The sequence below is a fragment of the Elaeis guineensis genome, chromosome 9, assembly GCF_000442705.2.
Source record: "Elaeis guineensis isolate ETL-2024a chromosome 9, EG11, whole genome shotgun sequence".
NCBI classification, from domain to species: domain Eukaryota; kingdom Viridiplantae; phylum Streptophyta; class Magnoliopsida; order Arecales; family Arecaceae; genus Elaeis; species Elaeis guineensis.
In genome coordinates, this window is record NC_026001.2 from 40,405,173 (window position 1) to 40,418,842 (window position 13,670).

The window sequence follows — 13,670 nt, forward strand, 5'->3', positions numbered from 1 at the left end:
ATGGAGCTGCGTAGGGTCCGCCGCAGGGAGTGGAGCAGAATCGTGGCCATTATTGTGGCCTACCAGGGAGTAATGGAGATGCATAGGGTCTGCCGCAGGGAGTGGAGCAGAACTGCCAGGGGGTCCAGACTTGTCGGTCGAAGTTCGGTTGGAGTCGGTAGCTGGAGTCAAAAGCAAAGTCCGACACCTGTAGGAGCTCGGATGAGGTCTTCCTGTAGTCGAAGTAGAAGGCGGAGTCCGGCTTCCGTAGAAGTCTGGACGAAGTCTGCTTGTAGCTGGAGAGATCAGGCTCCCGTAGGAGTCCGATCAAAGTCTACCTGCAATTAAAGTTAGAGGCAAAGTCCGGCTCTCGTAGGAGTCCGGGTGAAGCCTTCCAGCAGTTGAGGTTGGGGATGAAGTTTGGCTCTCGTAGGAGTCCGGACGAAGCCTGCCTGTAGCTGGAGTTGGAGATGAGATCTGGCTCCCGTAGGAGTCCGGTCGAAGTCCACCTGCAATCAAGATCAGGGACGAAGTTCGGCTCCCGTAGGAGTCCAGACGGAGTTTACCTGTAAGTGAAGTCGCGGGCGGAGCTCGGCTCCCGTAGGAGTCCGGGTGAAGCCTTCTAGCAGTTGAGGTTGGGGAGGAAGTTCGGCTCCCGTAGGAGTCCGGGTGAAGCCTTCCAGCAGTTGAGGTTAGGGACGAAGTTCAGCTCCCGTAGGAGTTCGGACGAAGCCTGCTTGCAGCTGGAGTCGGAGACGAGATCTGGCTCCCGTAGGAGTCCGGTCGAAGTCCACCTGCAATCAAGGTCAGGGATGAAGTCCAGCTCCCGTAGGAGTCCGGACGGAGTTTACCTAAAAGTAAAGTCGCGGGCGGAGCTCGGCTCCCGTAGGAGTCCGGACGTCGCGAAGAATCCGATCGACGCTGGCGGGGTCCTGCTCATCGACAAAACTTGGGAGTGTGGCGGGGGCTCGACCGTTTGGGAGGTTTGAAGAGATGTTGCCAGAGGTCGAAAGTCAGTTGGATCCCCGGAGGGTCACTCCCATCATGAACTTCGACTGGGGGGTATTTTATACCCAACACCAGTCCCCCTATTTTCGAGTTCAAATTTCGAATGAAGGAAGTACAGAAAGATTATCACAGCCGAAGTTCTTCCCTCGACGTCCGCGCACAATCGTCCTCAGATATTTTGGCGTTTAATGCGCGCATACTGGAGCCTTTTTTCAATTAGGGCGATCCAAAGAGTCTTTTCGGAACTCTCACCGGGATGTGATCCCAAGCGTCGTGCCATGAAAGTTTGCGAATGGTTAACCCTAGGTCGCGGTGAGTGGGACACGCGGGACACGTGGTGGGCACTGTTGGCCTAGGGACACCTGCCACCATAACTGTGCCAAGCCCCGTTGCCTATTTAAGCCCTCACCTTTCCTCTAGGGGCTTCACGACATCCTTCTTTCGTCTGAGAGCTTAACCACTCAGCCACTCCATCGGTGCCCCTTCCGACTCCGGGCATCTTTCGCGTCGGTCTTTGCCATCTCCGCCGGCTTTCCACCGCTTTCGATCCCCTGAGTCTCTCCAAGGGGTTCCCCCGCTGGGGCCTCCGCCCTGGAGGCCAATCTCAAGATGATGTCACAGACTAAGAAGAGTGCAAGGAGGAGAACAGCAGTCTGCGAGTTCTCCGATTGTCAAACCACTGCTGAGGGTTCCCGCCTCTTTAACTGGAACTCAAGGGAGAATTCCTTCAACAACATGGGTTTAATAATAGAGACAACCGGTGAAGACGTTCCGCCTGAGAACCTCGGAGTAGCCAAACGGGGCGACACCGGTCAAGGGGGCAGAGCCTTCATCACAAACCGTGGCGGGATCCTTGATGCCGTCGGGGCCGAGGGACCAGAAACGATCGGCGCCGACGGTGGGGCAGCAGAACTTGTTGCGGGGACGGTGGAAGTAGCGCATGCCGACCTTACCGGAACACCCAGGATGGTGGTTGTCATGGAGCACATGGCGGTGGCGCATGTCTTCAGCGCCACTGCTGCCTTCGAGGTAATTTCGATTCTTCTTGAAATAGGTCGTCGTCGCTGCTGCCGTTGCCCTTGCTGCCCCCTGGAATCTATCCCATCCTTTTCCCCCTAGGGTTGGGATTTCGGAGGTGGAGCGGAACGAGACGGGGGGCGAGAGCCGAGAGGCTTGTCACACGTGCTGGAAAATGCTGCTGGGAAGGATAGAACCGGGAAGAGAAGTCTACAGCTCGAAGTAGCCTCCGGTGTATCCCTTTCGAGTCTTGTAATAATGTTTTCTTTTTCTGGCCCTCCGAATCTTGTAACATACATCGAGAAATGAGAAGGAGATTTTGTTACTTCGTTTGCGCTTTGCGTCGAATTGTTGTCTGCCGAACTTTCTTTCTTTATCATTGTTGTTGTTGTATCCCCTTCTCTTTACTTCTCTCTTTTCTTTTCCTCTTTTTTTTTTTTTTGATGTCGTCCATAGGTTTTCGGTAGTGGTCACGTCGGCTCACCTTTCAGTTGTCCTTCTCCTTCAACTAATGGCTCTGTAATGTATATTGGATGAATAATATAAGAAGGGAAATTTTTGCTACCTCTTATACTCACGTGTTGAATTATCGCTTGCCGAGCTTCTTTTCGGTCTTCACATTGTTCGGAGGTACCCGATTGCCATCGTATCGATCCATCCTTTTCGTCCAAGGCCGCAAATTTGTCCGGGGCCATTCGGATTTGGTGCCCCCCATCAGGGCTCGGGCTCGAAGGTCTGATCTTTCATCATCCCGAGGAAGTCTCATCTCGGGCTCATGCTGAGAGCTTTCTTGAGAGCTGGGGTTCTTGATAAGAACCCCAATCCTTGCTGAGACAGGGTTCTCTGCGTCTTCGACGCTGTTTGTTTTCCATTCGTCACTGACGTGGTCCATCGCCTTCTTTTTAGCCCCTCCTCCCTTTTTCTTTTTCGTTTGGAATTTTTCCTCCGCTCTTGGTGGGGCTACGGGAGTTCGGCTCCCGTAAGCGAAGTCGGGGCGAAGTCCGGCTCCCGTGGGAGTCCGGACAGAGTTTACCTGCAATTGAAGTCAGAGGCAAAATCTGGCTCCCGGACGGAACTTACCAGCGATCGAAGTTGGGGACAAGGTTCCGGCTCCCGTAAGAGTCCGGAAGGAGTTTTCTTTTGATCAAAGCCGAGGGTGAAGTCCGGCTCCCGTAGGAGTCCGAGCGAAGTTTGTCCGCAGTTGAAGTTGGAGGCGGAGTCCGGCCCCCATGGGAGTCCGAACGGAGTTTACCGACGGCCGAAGTCGGGGATGAAGTCCGGCTCCCGTAGGAGTCCGGACGGAGTCTTATTGCGAAGGGGCCGCTGGGGAAGGTCCCCCCTTTTTCTCTTCTGGTCTTGAATGACCAGACTTTAATTGATGTCGGGACGAGGTTCTTTCCCTATTTCTGTCATAACAGATTTCAGCTCTGGTTAGGATGAGGTCCTCCTCTTGTCTCTAACGCGGCCGTAGGCGTACATATGGGCGTTGCTGGGCCCTTCCCCCCTTCCGATCTAAAGAGAATCGGGCCTTCGACTTTGCTCGAGTTAGGGCGAGGTTCTCCTCCTGTCCCTAACAGGGCTGTGGGGGCACATATGGACGTTGCAGGACCTCTCCCCCCATCCGATCTAGAGAACCGGGCCTTCGACTTTGCTCAAGTTAGGGCGAGGTTCTCCTCCTATCGCTAACAGGACTGTGGGGGCGCATATGGGCATTGCAGGGCCTCTCCCCCCATCCGGTCTAAAGAGAATCGGACCTTCGACTTTGCTCAAGTTAGGGCGAGGTTCTCCTCCTGTCCCTAACAGGGCTGTGGGGGTGCATATAGGCGTTGCAGGGCCTCTCCCCCATCCGGTCTAAAGGGAACCGGGCCTTCGACTTTGCTCAAGTTAGGGCGAGGTTCTCCTCCTGTCCCTAACAGGACTGTGGGGGCGCATATGGGCATTGCAGGGCCTCTCCCCCCATCCGATCTAAAGGGAACCGGGCCTTCGACTTTGCTCAAGTTAGGGCGAGGTTCTCCTCCTGTCCCTAACAGGGCTGTGGGGGCGCATATGGGTGTTGCAGGACCTCTTCCCCCATCCGGTCTAAAGAGAACGAGCCTTCGACTTTGTCGAGATGAAGTTCCCCTCTTGCTTCTGATACAGTTTGTTTGGACTGCCCTGTCGATGTAAGATAGTGCCAAAGGGGGGAGATATGTAGATATACAACTTTTAATTAAAATAAAGTTATTGGTAGTACATCCGTAAGTTTTTCGAGCTCCATGGTCGCGGGAGGTCGGCTCCTCCGAGCTCCTTAAGATAATAAGTTCCGGACTGGACTACTTCTTTGACCTCATACGGGCCTTCCCAGTTTGGGGCGAGCTTCCCTCGATCCTGAGGTTGCGAGACAGCGGCTCGTCGAAGCACTAGATCTCCTGCTCTAAAGACTTTGTTCTTGACCCGGGAGTTGTAATAGCGAGCGACTTTCTGTCTGTAGGCTGCCATTCGAACCTGAGCTACCTCCCGCCTTTCTTCCAGCAGGTCGAGGTTGGCTTTAAGACCTTGCAAATTTTGATGTTCGTCGAATGCCACGACTCATGCCAACGGGAGTTTAAGTTCAATTAGGATGACGGCCTCCATTCCGAAGGCCAAAGCAAAGGGGGTCTCCCCTGTGGGTAATCTTTGGGTAGTTCGATACGCCCAAACACATGATAAAGTTCGTCCGCCCAAGTTCCTTCGCCTTTTCGAGCCTTGTCTTAATCCCCTACAGAAGGGTTCTGTTAGTCACCTCAGTTCGCCGTTCGCCTGAGGATGGGCTACTGATGTGAAGTTGTGGGAGATGTTTAGATCTTCACAGAATTCGATGAATCTTGCTCCCGCGAATTGCCGCCATTATCAGTGATTAGGGTCCTAGGCAGACCGAACCTGCATACGATCGACTTCCAGACGAAATCTTGCACTTTTGCTTCTATGATTTTTGCTAGTGGTTCGGCTTCAACCCATTTGGTGAAGTAGTCGATCGCTACAAGGAGGAACTTCCTCTGCCCCGACGTCCATGGGAAAGGGGCCAAGGATGTCCATCCCCCATTGCGCAAAAGGCCATGGGGCACTCAAGGGTGTAAGCTCGTGGTGGGCTGTCTCTGGATATTGGCATATCTCTGCATCGATCATACTTTCTGACATATTCAATCGAATCATGATGCATTGTCGGCCAGTAATATCCTTGGCGGAGCAACTTGTGGGATAAAGATCTAGCCCCCAAATGGTTTCCACAGATTCTTCATGCACCTCCCACAAGGCGTAATTAGCTTCTGAAGGCTGAAGACATTTCAAAAGGGGCAAAGAGTATGATCTCTTGTACAACTTGCCCTCATAAAGGATGTATCGGGAGGCTTGATTTCTGAGCTTCGAGCCTCTTTTGCATCCTGGGGGAGAACCCCATCTCTGAGATAGGTTATCAGTGGGTCGACCCAGCTGGGCTCATGGTCAATTTTCATCACGGCCACGATTCTTCTGTACTCGGGCACTTTAGAACTTCAAAAAGAATGCCTTTGGGCAATTCGGTCGGAGCCAACGTTGCCAGCTTGGAGAGAAGGTCAGCTCTGGTATTTTCCAACCTCGAAATCTGTCTGATGTTGAAGCTGCTGAAGGCGGGGACGAGCTCCTTTACCTTTTCAAGGTATTTAGCCATGCTATCCTCCCGTGCTTCGTAATTTTCGTTGACTTGTCCCACTACTAGTTGAGAGTCGCTGTGGACCCGAGCCGATCTACTCCCAGCTCTTTGGCGATCCTCAATCCCGCGATCAGAGCTTCATATTCCGCTCCGTTGTTCGTTGCGGGAACTCAAAATGCAGAGCATACTCCGCGATGATTCCCTCCGGACTGATCAAGATCAGGCCCGCACCTGCGCCTGACATGTTGGAAGACCCGTCTACATAGAGGGCCCAAAAGCGATCAGAGGGATCTGCTTCTTCTTTGGGGGAGTTCGGTCGGGGCTTCAGGCCGTCAATTTGCCTTGTTCAGGTTCGGCCTCCTCTGGGATGGTACACTCCATATGAAATCTGCCAATATTTGGCCTTCACTGCTGGCCTGGGTCGATAGTTGATGTCAAATTCTGTGAGCTCGATCGCCCATTTTGCCATCCTCCGGAGGCGTCCGCCGGTGCAAAATCGCCTTGATCGGTTGGTCGGTGAGCAGCGTTACGGTGTGCCCTTGAAAGTAGGGTCGGAGCCTCCGGGCTGCAATCAACAAGGCGTAAGTCAGTTTTTCTAATTTGGTATACCTGGTCTCGGCGTCTCTCAACGCGCGACTGACGTAGTAGATCGGCCGTTGGACTTTCGCTTCTTCTTTGACAAGGACAGCCGCGAGAGCCATGGGAGAGACCGCCAAGTATAAAAATAGTTCCTCCCCAGGCTCCGCTTTGCCAACAGTGGGGGTGAGCCGAGGTAGCTCCTTAGTTCTTCGAACGCCTGCTGGCACTCAGAGGTCCAACAGAAGTTCTTCGGCTGCTTGAGGGTTTGAAAGAAGGGTAAGCACCGTTCGGCCGACCTTGCGACGAAGCGATTCAGGGCCGCTACCCTCCCTGTAAGGCGCTGAACCTCTTGTATCGACTTTGGGACAGCCATCTCCTGGATGGCGAAATTTTTTCTGGATTGGCCTCAATCCCGCGCCCGATACCATGAAGCCCAGGAACTTTTCCGAGGTTACTCCGAAAGCGCATTTAGTCGGGTTCAGCTTCATTTTATATTTTCGGAGAGCATCGAAGGTCTCCTCGAGGTCGGCGACGTGGTCCACGGAAGATTTGCTTTTTACGAGCATGTCGTCCACGTAGACCTCCATATTGCGGTCGATTTGCTCCTTGAAGATTTTGTTCACCAACCGCTGGTAGGTTGCGCCTGTATTTTTGAGGCCGAAAGGCATGACCCTGTAACAGTAAAGGCCACGGTTAGTAATGAAAGCGGTCTTTTCTTCGTCTTTCGGTGCCATCCTGATTTGATTATAGCGGAGAATGCATCCATGAAGGTGAGGAGCTCATGGCCCGAGGTCGCATCCATCAGTTGATCGATTCTGAGAAGGGGGTAGCTGTCCTTTGGGCAGACCTTATTCAGCTTTTTGAAGTCTATGCACATCCTCCACTTGCGTTTGCTTTTTTGACTAGGACAACGTTGGAAATTCAATCAGGATAATTGACTTTCCTAATGAATCCGACTTTAAGGAGCTTGTCCATTTCCTCGGCTATCGCCTTTGCCTGTCTGGTGCATGACCTCGGATTTTTTCTTTCGTCGGTCGATGCTTTGGATCGACGGCCAGGCGGCGCTCCATGACTTTCGTGTCAATCCCCGACATGTCTGCTGGAACCCAAGCGAAAACGTCCGCATTCTTTTATAGAAAATCGATGAGACGCGTCCGCACCTCCTCCCCCAGGTTGGAGCCGATCATCGCTACATGCTCCGCGTTCCCGTCGTTCAAAGGGATCAGTACTAGATCTTCAATTGGAATGCCCCTCTCCTCGGTGAGGTCGTCGCGAGCAACCAGTCCATCGACTGGACAGGGTCAGATTGGTCGCTTCTTTGCAAAGCTATATTGTAGCAGTGTCTGGCCAGGGCTTGGTCCCCTCGGACTTCTCCGATCTCCTAGTTGGTGGAGAATTTCAACTTCAAATGATAGGTTGACACAATGGCTTGGAGAGCATTGAGGCCAGACCGGCCGAGGATTGCATTGTAGGCTGACGGCGCCTTCACCACCAGAAAATTCACCAGAGCCCTGGATTGCCTCGGATATCGACCCGCGGCCATAGTCAAAGGTATTATTCCCTCCGTCGGAACAGCGTCGCCGGTAAACCCTACTAGAGGGGAGCTAATCAGCCTCAAATGATCGTCAAGGATGGACATTCTTGAAAAGGCGTCGTAGAACAAAATGTCGGCCGAGCTTCCATTGTCGACAAGAATGCGGCGGATGTCGTAATTTGCTATATTCAAGAAAACTACAACTGCATCGTTATGGAAGAATTGAACCCCCTGAACGTCTTCTTCAGTAAAGGTTATGGGCTCCTCAATCTTTTGTTGTTTGGGGGGTACGGCTAGTACGTTGGTTGCTTCCTGCCGGGATCCTCCCGAGATGGTGTTGGCAAAATCTGTTGGAGGTCGATTGTCCGACCACTCTGTGCCGGCGATCATAGCCGGAGGATGTGGGGCCCGAGAAACCAGAGACGAGATCGGAGCCGGAGATCTGGCTGCGGAGGCCGTGGGTTGCCGTGCGGATGCTTCGCGAGAAGTCATCGGGCGAGGATCCAGTGGGGGGAAGGAGGAGCGGATGTCGGAGAAGATGACCAGAGGCGGTTTCGTTGAGCGCTCCTTTAAGAATAAAGGTACTGCAGAGGTTCAAGTCCTTCCTCTAGTGCCAATCCTGTTGGTGCAAAAATCCACTTGCGTCGGAGAAGCTGGAGTCACGGTCGCCGCCGGGACCTGCAAAAGAAGTCTAAATCGGAGGTGGGGTTGCTCCGGCAAGACCCTCCGACGCTCAAGTCAGTTCTCTGCCTCAACAAGAATGGAGTGCTCGAACGAAAATTTTAGCAGAGTTTCTAGGTAAAAATGAGAGCTTAGAAAATAACATATCTGGGGTCTCCTTTTTATACGCGGAGGGAGCAACAGACTGATAGTGATGTTTGTAACCGTCTGGCAGTGGGCTGCCCATGGTCAGGAGGAGTTTATCATGAAGAGTAATGGGGTGGAGTCGTGGCTGTCATCATGGCTCGCCACGTGGAATCAGTTGCGGGGAGTGGAGCGGCGTCCGTTGTCGCGACTCGCCAGGGAGTGATGGAACCGCACAGGATCCGTCGTAGGGAGTGGAGCAGAATCGTGGCCGTTAGTACGGCCTGTCAGGGAGTAATGGGGCTGCGTAGGGTCCGCCACAGGGAGTGGAGAAGAATCGTGGCCATTATTGTGGCCTGCCAGGGAGTAATGGAGATGCATAGGGTCCGCCGCAGGGAGTGGAGCAGTGCTGTCCGTTACTGTGGCCTGCCAGGGGGTCCAGACTTGTCGGTCGAAGTTCGATTGGAGTCGGTAGCTGGAGTCGGAAGCGAAGTCCGGCACCTGTAGGAGCGCGGACGAGGTCTTCCTGCAGTCGAAATAGAAGATGGAGTCCGGCTCATGTAGGAGTCCGGACGAAGTCTGCCTGCAGTCGGAGTAGAAGACAGAGTCCGATTTTCGTAGAGGTCCGAACGAAGTCTGCCTGCAGTCGGAGTAGAAGACGGAGTCCGGCTCCCGTAGGAGTTCGAACGAAGTCTGCCTGCAGTCAGAGTAGAAGACGGAGTCTGACTCCCGTAGGAGTCCGGACGAAGTCTTCCTGCAGTCGGAGTAGAAGGCGGAGTCCGGCTCCCGTAGGAGTCCGGACAAAGTCTGCCTGTAGCTGGCGAGATCAGGCTCCCGTAGGAGTCCGATCAAAGTCTACCTGCATTAAAGTCAGAGGCGAAGTTCGGCTCTCGTAGGAGTCCGGACGAAGTTTACCTGCAAGCGAAGTCGTGGGCGGAGCCCGGGCGAAGCCTTCCCGCAGTCGGGGTCGGGGATGAAGTTCGGCTCCCGTAGGAGTCCGGACGAAGTCGGCAGCTGGAGTCGTGGGCGGAGTCCGGCTCCCGTAGGAGCCCGGGTGGAGCCTTCCCGCAGTTGGGGTCGAGGACGGAGCCCGACTCCCATGGGAGTCCGGGCGAAGCCTTCCAGCAGTTGAGGTTGAGGACGAAGTCTGGCTCCTGTAGGAGTCCGGACGGAGTTTACCTGTAAGTGAAGTCGCAGGCGGAGCTCGGCTCCCGTAGGAGTCCGGGTGAAGCCTTCTAGCAGTTGAGGTTGGGGACGAAGTTCGGCTCCCGTAGGAGTCCGGACGAAGCCTGCCTGCAGCTGGAGTCGGAGACGAGATCTGACTCCCGTAGGAGTCCGGTCGAAGTCCACCCGCAATCATGGTCAGGGATGAAGTCTGGCTCCCGTAGGAGTCCGGACGGAGTTTACCTGTAAGTGAAGTCGCGGGCGGAGCCCGACTCCCGTAGGAGCCCGGGCGAAGCCTTCCCGCAGTTGGGGTCGGGGATGAAGTTCGGCTCCCATAGGAGTCCGGACGAAGTCGGCAGCTGGAGTCGTGGGCAGAGTCCGGCTCCCGTAGGAGCCCGGGCGGAGCCTTCCCGCAGTCGGGGTCGAGGACGGAGCCCGGCTCCCATGGGAGTCCGGGCGAAGCCTTCTAGCAGTTGAGGTTGAGGACGAAGTCCGGCTCCCATAGGAGTCCGGATGGAGTTTACCTGTAAGTGAAGTCGCTGGCGGAGCTTGGCTCCCGTAGGAGTCTGGGTGAAGCCTTCCAGCAGTTGAGGTTGGGGACGAAGTCCGGCTCCCGTAGGAATCCGGACGGAGTCTTCCCGTAGCCAGAGCTGGGGACGGAGCCCGGCTCCCATAGGAGTTCGGTCGAAGTTCACCTGCAATCAAGGTCAGGGACGAAGTCCGGCTCCCGGAGGAGTTCGGACGGAGTTTACCTGTAAGTGAAGTCGCGGGCGGAGCTCGGCTCCCGTAGGAGTCCAGGTGAAGCCTTCCAGCAGTTGAGGTTGGGGACGAAGTTCGGCTCCCGTAGGAATCCGGATGAAGCCTGCCTGCAGCTGGAGTCGGAGACGAGATCTGGCTCCCGTAGGAGTCCGGTCGAAGTCCACCTGCAATCAAGGTCAGGGACGAAGTCCGGCTCCCGTAGGAGTCCGGAAGGAGTTTACCTGTAAGTGAAGTCGCGGGCGGAGCTCGGCTCCCGTAGGAGTCCGGGTGAAGCCTTCCAGCAGTTGAGGTTGGGGACGAAGTTCGGCTCCCGTAGGAGTCCGGATGAAGTCTGCCTATGGCTGGAGTCGGAGACGAGATCTGGCTCCCATAGGAGTCCGGACGTCGCGAAGAATCCGGTCGGCGCTGGCGGGGTCCTGCTCGTCGACAAAACTTGGGAGTGTGGCGGAGGCTCGGCCGTCTGGGAGGTTTGATAAGACGTTACCGGAGGTCGAAAGTTAGTTGGATCCCCGGAGGGTCACTCCCATCACGAACTTCGGCTGGGGGTATTTTATACCCAACAATATATATATGCAAATTATAATTTTATGAGGATATTCATATAAATTTGAATATTTAAAAGGGTATACATGCAAAAAATCGTTAACATAAATACACGTCTCTTGGTTTGTTAATTTTTTTCTTATTCTAATAGAAAAAAATTAACATATATAACTAAAATAATAAAATTATTTAATTTATTAATTTACATAAATCAAATGATCTTTTTATCAAATGATAGATCAAAATTATTTTATCTAAAAAATAAATAAATCGTAACTATCTATGTTTCTTTTAATATATAATAACATACTTTTAAGATAAGCATCTAAATCTGATATTAGATTAATAGCTTGTATATTTGCATAGAATGGACATACTTATGAATTTAAATATTATATAATAATAAAAATTTATAATCTATTATATTTTATTTTAAAAAAATTTATCAAAAATATCTTTGTGAAGTGTATAACATATATCATGTTCTTATAAGATGGACATAATCGTTCCATCTGGTACAAAAATAGAATAAAATATAATATTCTAATTTATAAAATATTATATAATATTGTCATCATGTTGTTATATTATGTAGCATGTTACTATATTATGGAATAAGAGGGCCTGAATTCATCTAGATAAATAGATAAAAATTAAGTTAATTTTTTTTTCGATTTTTAACATATCATTTAAAACTATTTTTTTGAAACAATATTGATAATAAGTCAATAAATTTCAAAATTTAGATCAAGCAAAAATATTTGTTATATTCAACATGATCAAACATATAACCATCTAGCTAAGGGTGCAATAGGTTGGATGCAATTGGATTTGAGCTAGATCAAGTACTGAGAAAAATACATAGAATAATAAAATGTATCTCATTTAACTAGATTTTTTAATATCAGGATAGTACTGTAATCTTTATTTTTAATTTTTGTAAAAGCTTCGTGTTGAATGAATTTGAAAAGATATTAGAACAAATTCAATGATTACATATGCAACTTTAGAGAAGATATTTTTGTCAAGTATGGATTATCACCTCTCGGATATCTACTAAATACCGACCCTCTCATATTATTTATTTTACATTCCCCATGCTAAAAATAAATATAGAGCATATCATTTTTTTTACTATCTCTCTTTTCTATTTTCTATACTAAACATGATAATCAGACATGGAATTCATTTTCCGATGCTAAACTATCCCCAACCAAATAGATCTTAGGGGTGATTAAATTATTTTTTTATGAATTAGTAAAATAGATATTTAATTTTATTCTATTATTTAATGTCTAATGCTTAATTATCCATTTTCTCCAAACCTAAAAAATATAAATAGTATTATGAGAGATATGAATAAATTTTAGCAATTTACTCAGAAAAATAGTAATGTTCTTTGAAACTACTTTTTAATATATAAAAAATATAAATAAATTATTTTTTATCTAAATATTATCTAAAAAATATTTATTTTAAAAAATATATTTTTAGATAATTTTTTTATCCATAAAATAACGAACGTCGGTTCAGGCCGGACCTCAGTTTGGCTTAGTTTTTAAGATTTTTTATATGTATACCCTCTCAAATATTTAAATTTACATAAATATCCTTTCAAAATTGATATATGTATATATATCTTTAGAAAATATTTTTTTTTATATATGTACCCATATCATCTAACATCCTTGAAAATTAACGTTTTAAAAGTAAAATGACTAAAATATCCTTATGGATTGATGTATAAAAAGAAAAATTTATAAAGATATATATCCAAATAGTAATTTTTTGACAGTATTTATATAAATTTAAATATTTAAAAGGATATACATGCAAAAAAACTCTTAACATAAATACAGCTCTCTTGGTTTGTTAATTCTTTTCTTATTTTAATAAAAAAAATAACATATATAACTAAAATGATAAATTTACTTAATTTATTAATTTATATAGATAAAATAATCTTTTTATCAAATAATAGATTAAAATTATTTTATTTAAAAATAAACAGATCGTAACTATCCATGTTTCCTCTAATGTATAATAATATGCTTCTAAAATAAGCATCTAAACCTAATATTAGATGAATAGCTTGTATATTTGCATAGAATAGATATAGTTATAAATTTAAGCATTATGTAATAATAAAAATTTATAATTTTTTTTATAATTTATTTTAAAATTTTTATTAAAAATATCTTTGTGAAGTATATGAGGTATATCATGTTATTATAAGATGAATATAATCGTCCCATTTTGCATAAAAATAAAATTTAATATAGTATTCTAATATATAAAATATTATATAATATCATCATCATGTTGTTATGTTATGTAATATGGTACTACATTGTAGAGTAAGAGGGCTTGAATCTATCTAGATAAAATACATAAAAATTAAATTAGAATTTTTTACGTGTATATCCTTTTAAACATTCAAATTTATATGAATATTCTCATGAAATTACTATTTATATATATACTCTGATAATTTTTTTTTCACATCTACCCATAAAGATATTTTAGTTATTTAAATTTTAAATCATTAATTTTTTAACGACGTTAAATGATGTAGGCATATATACAAAAAAATGATATATATATAAAATAAATAGTTTATAATATATATATATATAT

General features: G+C 48.0%; 1 protein-coding gene across 1 annotated transcript in view; it reads left to right on the top strand.

Moving 5' to 3' along the window:
* The window catches only part of LOC105034518 (high mobility group B protein 15), a 98,745-nt gene that overhangs the window by 18,173 nt on the left and 66,902 nt on the right, over nucleotides 1-13,670 (top strand). The gene's annotated exons all lie outside the window — the stretch shown is intronic.